General features: G+C 38.5%; 1 protein-coding gene across 4 annotated transcripts in view; it reads left to right on the plus strand.

Moving 5' to 3' along the window:
* SPATA16 (spermatogenesis associated 16) overlaps nucleotides 1-13,480 on the plus strand; it is a 319,130-nt gene that overhangs the window by 43,814 nt on the left and 261,836 nt on the right. The window lies entirely within an intron of this gene.

A 13,480-nucleotide genomic window follows, 5' to 3' on the forward strand; every position in this document is an offset into this window, starting at 1 on the left:
TGTCCTCCCTCTGATTCATGCTAACTACAGAGAGAATTCACTTAATCTCTGTGTCCCAAGACCACTCTCTAGGACTCTAAATTGGCTACTGGACTTGGAGGTGGGAAGGCTTGAGTTTGAATCCTGCTTCAGATACCCTCTGGAAATCTCAAAAAAAAACAAAAAAAAATTCTCCACCTCAGCTTCCTCATCTGTAAAATGAGGAAGCTGGACTTGAAGATCTCTAAGGTTCCTTCCAGCTCTAAATCTGTGGTCCAGTGGATGGAATTTCCACACTTGCAGTTGCCTAAAACAGTGAAATCACAAGTCCAGACTGATGGAACAATCACCTACCACAATAACAGCTGCTATTTATATCCTGCTTGGAGAGGCAAGGGGTAGTAGATAAGAGAGTTATCTTCCCAGTCAGGAAAATGTGGTTTCAAATTCCCCCTCTTGAACCTGCTGGACTGGTGACTCCAGACAAGTGCCCCAGGTAACTCTCAGAGATTCTCAGCTGTATGGAAAGGGTCAGCCTGTACTGATAGAGGGAGTGTCCTCATCCAGGAGTTCCATGTATCAGTGAAATCACAGGTTCATTCTACACATGCACACTATATGTGTGTGTGCATGTGCATATTGTATACACAAGTGTGTATATATGTATGTATATGTGAATGTGGGTATACATTTGTAAACACTCTGTATGCATTATTTCATGTATATGTATAAATGCATGCATGTAACATTCACATGTGTGTACTTATATGTGCATGTATGGGAGGATGTCTATAAAGCACTTTGCAAACCTTGGATATATATGTATACATATACATATATACATATTTACAATGTAAGCCATATATATGTTTAAAGCAGTATATTCATGTGTGTTGCTTACATTTGAAGCAATATGTACATATATACGCACAATTATTCCTATACATGAGAAAATTTATATTGTCTTTTGCAAATTTTTAAGCAAGGAACATTATACTTATGTACACACATAAATATACATATGTACATATATACAACTGTATATGTGTGTCTATATATCCATATCTGCATAGAGCTATGTGTACATCTTTGTTGACCTCTAAGGCTTCCCTTTTTTTTAAGATTGGGTCTTCCCATCTCACCCAGGCTGGAATACAGGTGCTCCTTACAGACTTAATTCACCTACGGATGAACACTGGAGCTTCGCATTTCAAACCTAGGCTGATTTGTTCCTCTCTAGACCACCTGGTGGTTCCACATTCCCCAAAACTCTTCATATTGATATCAAATACAATATAGGCACTTCTTCAGGTTAGTCCACTGCATCTCAGCACTGTCTCAAGAGATCTGCCAATCCCAGCCAGTCTATCAGCTAAGACTACAAATGTATGTCACCATGACTAACCCACGCAACCCTCCACACTGAGAATGGAAGCTCCCTGATGTGTCTATGAAAATAATGCCAAATATGTTAACCCTACAGGTCATGGGAAGCTTGAAAAGAGAAGATTTGTAATTGCTGCTATGGTGATTAGGACAGATAATAATTGAGTAAGGAGTAAAAAAAACCTTGCTCAGAAATACCAAGTGAACTCTGCCACCCTGATTTTATGACTTCCTCTGGCTCCACCCAGGAGCACATGAGTGGGATATAAAAAAATAAATGGTGGGGATCATCCAGGTTTGGGTTTTGGCAAGATGTGATTGGTAGTCGAACAAGGGACCAGGGAACTCAAGGGTAGAGCATAGAATTCTTAGAACTGAATGGGTTAGCCATGGTTTCAAGACCAGGAAAGCAAGAGGCTGATGGGCAGGTAAAAGACTAAGGGTGGAGTGATGAGACATCACGGTGAGAATGAAGGATAGGATTGGGGTAATGAGACATAGGAAGAAGTTGGATGATAAAAGAATGTGATCAGATAAAGGAATTTCAGAGATCTGAAACATGGAAATAGAAGGCTTGGGGGTGACTAGGCAGAACAAGATTCAGGCTAGGACCACACCTGTATGCTGCTAACTTTGTGGCATGGAGAAGTCAGTCCTGCAGCATTCACAAGCAGAATTCAGCAGGGTTGTGCTTTATACAGGTGCTCTCCCCTAATCCTTGCAGTTTGGTTTTTGAAGGAGGTTACTACAGGCATGATGAAACTGGGGCTCATTGACTTGCCCAGGGTGGCACATTCTGAGTGTCAGAGGTCAAATTCAAACATCTTGCTCCAGTTTCTATCAGAATCCAGCAACTCTCTCTTCTCCTTTGCTCTGTTACTCCAAAAAAGGCAAAAAGACAAACCTGTTAAGTGAAAGAAAATGTTCATGACAGTTCAAATCACAGTAAGAATTTCATTAGAATTAGGCTTCCGCTGTGTTATTCCAAGATCAGGAAAAGCTGCAAACGACCCATGTGTTTTAAGCTCTTTTTGTCAGATTTATGTCTGGTTTAACTCCACAGAGTATATAAATTAGAATTTCGATTGTAATCCTAGAAGTATGCTAAGTCACTTTCATGAATGCAGAACGAATCCCCCTAAACCTCCCATTCTCAGAACGTCAGAGAGGAAACTGGGCCCAAGAGGCTAAAACAGCACAACTTGTGAGTGGAAGAACCAGGACCAGAACCTAAGTTTCCTACCTCCCAGTCTGAGGTTCTTTTATTTTCTCTCTGCAAAGACATCTAGAACTTAGAAAATGAGTCACCTTTCCCCGACTGTCACTGCCCAAGAGCCTGACAGTGAAAACACCTACCCTGCTGGTGGAGAAAGTAGTGACTCAAGAAAAGCAATCAGAGAGTAGATCAGGGGTTCTTAACCTGTTTTTCCATATATCCTGGACCCTTTTGGCAGTCAGACTGGTGAAACCTGTGGGCACCTTCTCAGAATCATGTTTTCAATGTATAAAGTAGGATCACAGAGAAAATCTATGAATTAATCCATATTGCATACAATTACAAAAATATATTTAAAAATAAAAACAGGGTCATTGAACCCAGGTGAAGAACCCCCAGCAGAAGATACTTCTCTATAGGTCTAAAAGTTTATTAGTTTGGGTGTTCCCTATAATAGGGTGGATCTCACTCCATCTGTGATCGTCCATCCTGTGTGACCCTAGTTTTCTCGGCACTCCTCTTTTTCTGTAGAATTCAGATAGCAACAATCCTGTGACAAGTTGCTACCTTGGTATTTTTTAATATCCAGGGACTGTTGCACAGGTAGATATAATAATTTCTTTTGTAGTTGAAGAAAAGTACTCATTCTCTGTGGTCTCATGGAAGCATCCTTAATGCCACCCTAGTACCAGATAGGATAACAACAATGCTAAGCACAGACCCCATGCTTTAATCCAATCCCCATATGAGTTTGGTCTCTTCTGGTACATCTCTATTTTGCAAGAGCTTCACATTCCATGAGCTTAGATATTATAAGAATTTGGTATAATGACACCTATTTAAAATATTATTTTTAATGGATTAATTTTTTGTCAGATGATTTTAGATAGCAGCTTGATCTGATTTCACTACAGTTTATTGGATGGTGTTCTCCAAAATATCTTGAAGTCTGTACAGTAATCAAGCTTCTTAAGGATAATCTCTTTGTGATTACTGGTGGCAATGTTATGATAAACTACTTCATCTCCACAAACAAATTGGCTTGACTGAGAGATGTGTTTGATGTTTCTTGGTCAACATGTTGGTGTTGGACTCCACATGGGTGTTACCTATGGAAGGTCTTTCTTGAATCATAACCATTCCATAGGCTCCATCTGTGAGTAATTCAATTTCAATTACCCCAGACCAGACCAATTCAATGATGTGTACATGTTAACTAGCCTTTACATCTGCTTAATAAAATGATGTTTGCTTGCTCCAGAAGTTGTTCTGGAGAGTTTTCATCTGTAGATTGTGTGATCCAAAATTGCTTATTGATCCATTACTGCTTTTTTGTAAAGGGGTTGTTAAACTTTCTATAACTGCCTTAGGCTTATGAGTCCTGTGTTTTTTTCACTAATATTGTCCAAGTTTTTCTAAGGTTGCTTTCTTAATCTGTTCGGTTCACTTCACACTTTCAAAAGTCTCTGTTGACTGCTATTACATAAGTGTTCGTTACTTGCAATATGAACATGAAACTTAGCTTTGATTTCAGGATGCCAGTGAGCCTCTTAACATATTGAGCTTCAGCTTTCTTCATCATAACTTTGTATTTGTGTCCTGCCTAGAAGAGATCATGACGTTTCTAAGTATTACCACTATTGCTCTGATTTGATTCAAGATTGAAGCTTTTTGTCATTTATCTTTCCTTAGGGGACATGAAGAAGTTCACACATACTGGGTTAAAGTGACATTTTGATTCAGAAGAGAACGACTTTATGAGATGAAGAAGCTTATTCGTGTATTTTTCAGTGGAGTCATACCTTGAAGTTATTTATGTACATGAACACAAAGTGATTATTAGGATATTTTGGCTTGACTCCCTCTCTTTTTGGACGCTATATTTAGTTTCATTTGGAAGAGATGATAGTGAATTTAAGTAGGTAAAATTATAATAGGCTTGCCCTCTCTCCCTGAAAAAAAAAATTCTATTCATTGTTCTTAATATTATTACATTGGTGTCACGTCTTAAAATAGAAAATAGTTTTGCATGTGTGGACATCAGCTATTTCAATATTATCACTTCAATATTTTAATATATTTATATAAAGAACCTAAATAAGTCATGAGAGGGAAATTGATATGAAGGTATTGTGAGAATCCATCTGGGCAGTATAGATACTATAGTGCTTTTGGGTAGGTTGGTCAATGATTATTGAATTGATAATAAGTTGCTTTTTACATCATAGACCCATTTTAACAGTCTTGGCTTCCTAGTATTTACAGGGCTTTTTTAAAGTGATGCAGGTTGTGAGTGGTTTGTTTTTTAATAAAGAATATAAACTCATATTTTGCTTGTATTTGTAGGGCTTGTTGGCATTCTCATTCCTTGATCGTACATAAGTGATGTAGTCTATTAAGAAAGGAGAGATCAATTTTATATCTACAAGGAAGATGGTGAAATGCATTGTTGGTAATTCATGTACCAAACATGAAGCATTTGAGTCAATAATTATGAATCTCATGTAGCCTCACCATTTTCCATTTTTGCAGAAAAGCTAATTTCAGTCCCCTTCCTTGACATAACCATTCAGCTATTTGTAATATTAAGCTAATATAGTGCAAGATTTCTCTCTCTCATTTGATTCAACTTGTGTTTTTATTACATTGAACCTCTTACAATGCTGTAGTTAGCCAGAAATTTTCAACATTCTCCCTTCTTTGGAGATTTTTCTCTTGCCTCTGATTTATTTACTTCCCAAGGCTCTGGAGTAAAGTTTTTGATTCATGTTGAATCATTTATTCTGTCCTTTTGCTGATTTGACTCTTCATATAACCTTAACCTTTTGACTTTGGCTTTGATTATTGTTGGTATTACTGGTATTGTAGAACAGTTCTATTTTATTATTGTAAAGTAACAGTGAGAATATTAAGGTCATTCATTGTTGGTCTTTGGTGCTCCAGGTACTGAAATAAGTTGTCCAATGTCCATATTAGGTCAAGATTAGGAGAAAACTATTTACAAACCTTTAGAGCAAAACTAGGATTCCTGTAGGACAAACTAAGGATCATCAGATCCCATGGATTCAGTTATCTTCTCTCTGCTGATGATTCTCAGATCTTCATATCCAGCCAGAACCTCTCTGCTTATCTCTAGTCATGTACTTCTAACAACCTACTGGAGATCTCAAACTGAATGCCCTGTTGTTGTTTTTCGGTCATTTCAGTCATGTCTGACTCTTCATGACCCCATCTGGGATTTTCTTTAGCAAAGATGTTGGAGTAATTTACCATTTCCTTCTCAACCTCATTTTACAGAAGAGGAAACTGAGGCAAACAGGGTTAAGTGACTTTTCCAGGGTCACATAGCTAGTCAGTGTCTGTGACCATATTTGAACTCAGATCTTCCTGACTCCAGGTCCAGTATTCTATCTACTATGCCAATCAGCTGTAGACATTTTAAATTGAACATGTCCAAAACTGAAGAGATGATAATGGATTTAAATCCAGGCAAAACTATAATGGGGTTGTCCTTTCTCCTTGAAAAAAAATACTATCTATTGTGTCATTTGTTCTTGATAGTATTGTATTGGTGTCACAGCAAATCTTTCCCCCCACATTCTCTCCTCTTCCTTCTTTCCCTATTACTGTCTAGGATGCTACCATCCTCCCAATCACACAGGCTCATAATCTGAATGTCATTCTTCACTCCTCCCGTTCTCTCATCCCCCGTATCTGATAAGTTGCCAAGACCTGCTGATTTCAGCTCTGCAACATCTCTCACTTATTTCCCCTTCTTTCTCTTCTGACGGAGCTGTCACCCTGGTACAGAACCTTGTTCCTCACCCTTGCATCCTAGTGGTTTGTCTGCCTGCCTCAAGTCTCCCAGCTCCGGTCCATGTTGCATTCAAGTATTAAAATGATCTTTCTAAAAAGCAGGTCTGACTATATTGTCTCCCTTTTCAATAACAATCATAAAAATCCTTTCTTTGGTATTCAGACCTTCATAACCTGCTCCCCGCACCTTTCAAGTCTTTTTACACCTTATGACCTACATATACACATACACACACACACACACACACACACACACACACACATACACACACATATTTCTTCGATCCAATGACACTGGCCTCTTTGGTCTTTCGTCACATAGAGCTCATCATCTCCCAATATTCAAATATTTCATGAGTTCTAATAGGTAACTCAGTAGTCTAGTAGATAGAACACTATATCTGATCAGGAAAACTTGAATTCTAATCCTATTTCAGAAAATTACTTGCTTTATGACCCCAGCCAAGTTAGTGAATCTCTAAGCTTCAGCTTCCTCATCTATAACGTGGGCAAAATAATAGCATCTCTCCCACAAGATTGTTGTGAAGGTCAAATAAAATGAGATGAGATAGAAAAGTTCATTATAAACCTCAAAGTTCTATATGTGTTCGATGATGATGATGATGAGACTGAAAATCCCTCAAAACTTTAATCTTAGCTCCAAACATTCTTCTTCAAGTCCCAGTCTTGATAACTTGACAGAATTAGAGTAGAAATACGGTGATCCTTCTTTCCCCTATTCTTTACCTATCAAGAAATATTCTAAAATGTCTCTTACATTTGCAGTTCCCCCCTCACCACCACACACATATACATATGGGTATACACACACACACACACACACACACACACACACACACACACTCTTCCCTGATCTCAGAGCTCTGCTACAGCTGCTGGTAAAACTTTAGATGCTGACACTAATTACTGGTAATTAACAAAGTTCATTATTTTAGGACCAAAAATTACCTTAGACATCTGGCTTAGCTTTCATCTGAACATCCAGGGAGTCAAACCTTCTGACCTCACCTGAAATGTGTCTAATAAATCAAAGCTGCGGACAGCCAAACTCTTTTCAGCAAGGTTCATTCTTCTTTTTCTCATATTTCCTCCAGTACTTTGGCAGTGCTGAGATCTCATCAATGTGAGTACTCCTACTGGTGCCAGTAATAATCCATCCCTGCCTTCTTGCCCTATGTGGCTTTTGCCTTCTTCCTCCTATTAATCCTCCATAGATAGTCAACCCAGTGTACTGGCAGCCTTGTTCTCCATCTCTTTATGTTTTGTGAATATCACTGGAGCATATGAGCTGGTCATCAGTTATCTCTCTCCCTCTATGCCCACTCACCTTCTTTTTTGGTCCCATAGACCTCTTAGGTCATCTCTTAACTTGGCTTTAGAGAGGGTAATTCTTCACTGATAATGGGTTGCTGACTTTGCCTGCTGACTATCTACCTTCTTCAATGCCCTTTAGATAGTATTTAACTTTTAACTCTTCCAAACTCTCTAGAGTCCTTTCTCCACTGGTCCCCAGCAGCCTTCTCACCCTTGGAAATCCTTTTACCTCTATAGCCCCTTCCTCTGATTTGTCAGTTTCTTCTGGAAATGCCCATCTCAGTCATTTTTACCCCTTCAATCCCTAATTCTCCAGACTTCATTCTTTACCCTGCCTTTCTCCTGTTGCTAACCTCCCAAATTTCCAACATTCCTTTATGTATTGTCTTCCAGGGACTGTCTTTCTTTTTCCTTGTATTGGATTTGTATTTCTAGAGCTTGCAATAGTGCCTGGCACGTAGTAGGCACTTAATAAATACTTGTTGACTTGACTGGGACATTTTGTTTCTTGTAGCCCTACAGCAGCACTAGAAATTTGTTGTTAAAAAGATGAGCATTTATTTTGGAGAGAAACCCCTGGTCCTTAGAAGTGGTGCTCAATTTCCTGAAAACAATCCAGCCAACTCTTGCTATCCTGATCATTGAAATACCTAGAATTCCTGAGGGAATGTGCTGCATCACTCCATCCTATTAGTATTTTTAGGGCTCATTTAAGTATCTTCAATAATTAGGACACAGTAGATCCCAAAGAGTACATGAAATAGTAGGTCTTAATCTGGGAGGGGCCATCCTCATTTTACAGATGAGGAAACTGAAGCAAATAGAGGTTAAATAACTTATCCAGTGTCATAAACTAATGTCTGAGACTAGATTTGGACATAGATCTTGACTCCAAATTCAGTCTTTTCCTTGATCAAATAGAAATGGATCTAAGGTAGAATCATATAATTGGAAAATTAGAAGCCATCTGGTCCAATTCATTTATGAAAGGAATTCCCATTATAATTTCCCCAACAAATGGCCTCTGCTTGAAGGCCTCTAAGAAAGCATGTCTCTAAGACCTTTTGGATAGCTCTAATAATAAATAGGAGATCTACCCACCAGCAAATATTTATAGAGCATTGGTCATGCTGACTTCTGCTCAGTTTCACTGATTCCTCAGTGGCAGAGGGAGAGACCTCCCTGGCATCTCAAAGGCCATGGGGCACATACTCAAGCAGGTGCTGGTCAGGCTAGAAAGACTTCAAATATGAGCTTCTCTTGGTTGTCTTGCATGAGGGAAAACATCCTGGCTAGGCAGGAGTCTTTGAACACTTAGGAGGTTTGCCTGTGCTTCCTTCAATGTGAGTAGTGAGCTTGTAATAGGCACTAATTTCTCTTTGTAGTTAAGTCCTAGGTGGAGGAGGATATGGTTTTCCTCTGACAATTTCCTATGATGATTTTCCTCTGACAAGCATTTCTGGAGTCTGCCCCCTTTACATACTAAGGGTCTTTTGCGTAGCCAAGCACAGTCTCCCATAAATAGTCTCCCTGGAACCTCATGACAGAGCATTCTTGATAATAGGATAGACTTTGATATATGGCAGCTCCATCTGGGCTTCTATTGGAAAGCACTTGTTTAATGAATTATAGAAAAGGTCTGATTATAAGACTTTTATAATGAGACTCAGGGGTATGAAAAACTGGATGTCCCCAAGAGCTAATAGGATGTAATATAGCCATGATACTGAGTCAATGGTATTATAAGAAGATGGAAAAATTTCAAATGATTTTAAGCAACATTCAAATGTGTCTAATGTCCCAAACTTGGAATTTGATTAGCAACGGAATAGAAATGCATACGCCTGTGTGGAAAGAGGCCCTAGAAAGAAGCTAACTTTCTCATTCTAAAGATACCAGAGAGTCAATGGAAGATGTAGAATTCAAACTCAGGTCCGTTGATTCCAGATCCAGCATTCTTTGCTCCATACATGCCATGGTTAACAAGTGACCAAAGTACTGGATTTCGATTCAGGGGAGCTGAGTTCAAATCCTGATTTTCCTACTTATCACCTTCACTTTGTTAGTGTCTTTCCTCGGAGATTGCCTCCAGTTTTCCTTGTATATGTCTTGTAGGTGCATAGATGTTCACATGTTGTCTTCCTCATTAGAGTATAAGCCACCTGAGGGCAGGAAATTTTGTTTTGTTCTGTCTTTGCTCACATCTCCAACCCTTAGCACAATATGTTCAATATAGTAAGTGCTTAATAGACGCTTGTGGACTGACTGATGACTAACTTGTGGCCTTGGGCAAAATCACTTCACCTCCCTCTTTGGTAGGACATAGTTGGGCTCATTGGTTTCCAAAGTCCCTTCTGACTATGTTTTTTGAGGTCCCTTCCCAAATATTGACTTCCAAGTGAAAAAATATTTGTTTAAATCTCATAAAGACTTGAAGGAACCAGTATCTGCCTAACTTGGGAGAGGACCTACCTCTATGAAGGAAATTCAACACTGAGGGTCTTGAGAAAGTGGTACGATTTTCTTTTATTCCTTGGGTTTTTGCATTTGCAATTCTCTTGTGTTTATTAAAAAAAACAAATGACTTATCTTAACAACAACTTTGTCACTGAGACTGGGAAATAAAAGTTTGCCAGTGATTAGGACTGGGAGATTTCAACCTTCTCTTCATTTCTCATCAAGGAGATTTATTCTACAAGAGAGTCGTGGACCTCAGAAAAAGGAATGATTGATTTGCCAAAGACCTATTGGGTCAGTTTCATGAGCAGGAAGATTTCTATATTCCCACAGATGACTATTATTATGTTTGGTGCAAACTTTAAACTAAATGTTGGTGTCACTTTTTAAATTTAGTGTTATTTTATTTTTTCACATATAAAGACAATTTTCAACATTCCTGTTTTGAAAGATTTTGAGCTCCAAATTTTTCTTCCTCCTTTCTTCTCCTCCCTCCTTCCCAAGACAAACAATCTGATATAGATTATGCATGTGCAATCATTTAAAACATATATCTATATTAGTCATGTTGGGAAAGAAGAAATAGACCAAAAAACACATACAAAATGAAGTGAAAATAGTTTGCTTCTATCTGTATTCAGAATGTATCAGCTCTTTGGATGTGGATAGCATTTTCCATCTTGAGTCTTTTGGAATTGACTGGGATCATTGCATGACTGAGAAGAGCTAAGTCAATCACAGTTGATCATCACACGGTGTTGCTTTTACCGTGTACAATGTTCTCCTGATGCTGCCAACTTTACTCAGCATCAGTTCATATAAGTCTTTCAAGGTTTTTTTCTGAAATCCACCTGCTTATCACTTCTAATAGCACAATAGTATTCTGTTGCATTCGTTACACCACGCTTGTTCAGCCATTCCCCAACTGATGGGCATCCTCTCAATTTTTAGTTATTTGTCAACTGGTATCACTTTTAAGTGACATTTTTTTCTGTTTGGAGATTAATTCACTGCCCCGTCATTGACTTCCCATTATTTACTTCCTATTCAATGACCAACATAAGCATGGCATATTAAAGATACAACCCTGGAGAATTAGCATTTGAGTATTCCACTGTTTCTGATAGGCAAGGAATGCTCATTGAGTGACTTAAAGACAAGATTTTGGAATAACAATAATGAACAAAAACAGCTGATATCTAGAAAGCTGATATGTTGTAGCAGACAGAGTGCTGGGCTTTGAGTTGGATCTGACTTGGATCTGACATTAGTGGCTATGGGACCCTAGAAAGTCATTGAACTTCCTAGCACCCTAAGCTCCTCCCTAAGACTATCAAGTTGTATGGGAAGGTTCCCCATCAACTGGTGCCAGCATGGCTCCATTGGAGTTCACAGCTGTTAATGATGCTGCTTACACCACCACGATGTCAAACACATTGGAAGTGAAGGTTTAAAAGTTAGATAGAGCCAAACTAGAATCTGAATCTGATAGTGTATCTATCACACCCTCCACACCCCCAAAAAATGTCTCACACTTTTACAAAGATTTTTTTTTTACTCTTGACTTAACAGGTGAGCACATTGGCCAATATATTCTCCTTCTGAACCCCTGTGGTGCTTATTTAATCCATTCAATTAATACTTAAATGCTGCTTTATAAGTATAATGAGGATCTTATGAGTACTATACTTACATAATTTAATATAACATAATTTATTATAATTGAATATAAAATTTATAAAATTATTTTTTAGATCTTAGAAGTATAAGGGGGGGCGGGGTACACTGCAAACCCCGTGAGATGGCATTCTCCACTTAGTAGGTGCTAGTGGGAGCTATTTCTGGGAGAATTGTGTCCATATATGAAGGAAGTACAATGGAGAGACAGATTGTGGAGTGTGCCTATAATGGCATTGCCCAAGTGCAGATGTGAAGCTGTTGGGCTCTGCACAAGCACCAGACCCCTGTTATTATTGTTTAATATATGTGTGCCTTGTCTTACAAATTAGATTGATCATAAGCTTCATGAAGGTGGGTCTTGTTATCTATTCATTTGCATCCTTCATGGTTCATCACACAAAAGAGCCATCATACAAATAATATATTTGTTTCTTATAAGGTAAGTGTTTTAGGAAGAGAATTTGGCAGATGTTTGAGAGGTGAGAAGGATACAGATAAGAAACAAAATCCCACGCCTTTGTAGCAACTTCATGTCGGTAATGAAGACCTGAATTTAGGGCGCTGAAAGTGTAAAGGTAGACTAAAGTACAAATCAGAAATGTGATCAGAAACCATTGCCTCCTTTATTTAATCCCCAGATGTTCACAGATGTGCTTCTAAATCCAATCTGACTGATACACCACCTGGAATGATCAGAAGGTCTATTTATTCTAAGATATAGATAATACAAACATGAACTCATGCATCAAGCCTCAGACAACAAGAATGGAACATGCAACCAAGAGATGGTGCAAGCTACATGTGCAAATAGGTTTGATGAGAGTCTCAATGAAAAGAGTCAACATTCATTAAATGCTTGCTTTTTGTCACAGCCTTTGCTGCGTGCTGGGGTTACACAGATAAATTGAAACAGCTCCTTTTCTCAAGATGCTCACATACATTGAGGGTGACAGCAAGCACATATATGGATTTGCAGCAAATAAATACAAACTAATTTAGGGGCAGCCCGGTAGTGCAGTGGATAGAGTGCCAGCCCTGGAGTCAGGAAGATGAATCTTCCTGAAGATTTAATATGATACATGAAATATAATTTTAATATAATATATGATTCATATAATAAAGATGAAGAGCTCAAATCTGGCCTCAGATACTTACTAGCTATGCGAACTTAGGCAAGTCACTTTAACCTGGTTTGCTTCAGTTTCTTTGTCTGTAAAATGATCTGGCAAAGGAAATGGCAAACGACTACGCTATCTTTGCCTCCCCGCCCCAAAAAAGCAACAACAAAAGCAGCAAATGAGTTTATGAAGATTTGGACACAACCTAAATGACTGAATAACAGTAACCAAAATGTGCACACTTCAGTGTGTAAGTGAGTCCTTAAGAATACAATTGTTTGATTGTAAAATGAGAGTGTGAAAATGTTTGCACCATAGGAAGCATACATGGGTTTTGGCTCAGCTTTGACAGTGTATCTGACACAACCATTCCACTGATTACTCATATCTGGTCTGTAGCTGATGCCAGCTATGACTTTCTTTCCTCTTGTTGCTGGCTTTTGGAGCATTTTTTGCTCACAAGTACTTGCTTCTTTGAAGTCAAGGAAAAAAG

The sequence above is a fragment of the Notamacropus eugenii genome, chromosome 6 (assembly GCF_028372415.1).
Source record: "Notamacropus eugenii isolate mMacEug1 chromosome 6, mMacEug1.pri_v2, whole genome shotgun sequence".
Classification (NCBI taxonomy): Eukaryota; Metazoa; Chordata; class Mammalia; order Diprotodontia; family Macropodidae; genus Notamacropus; species Notamacropus eugenii.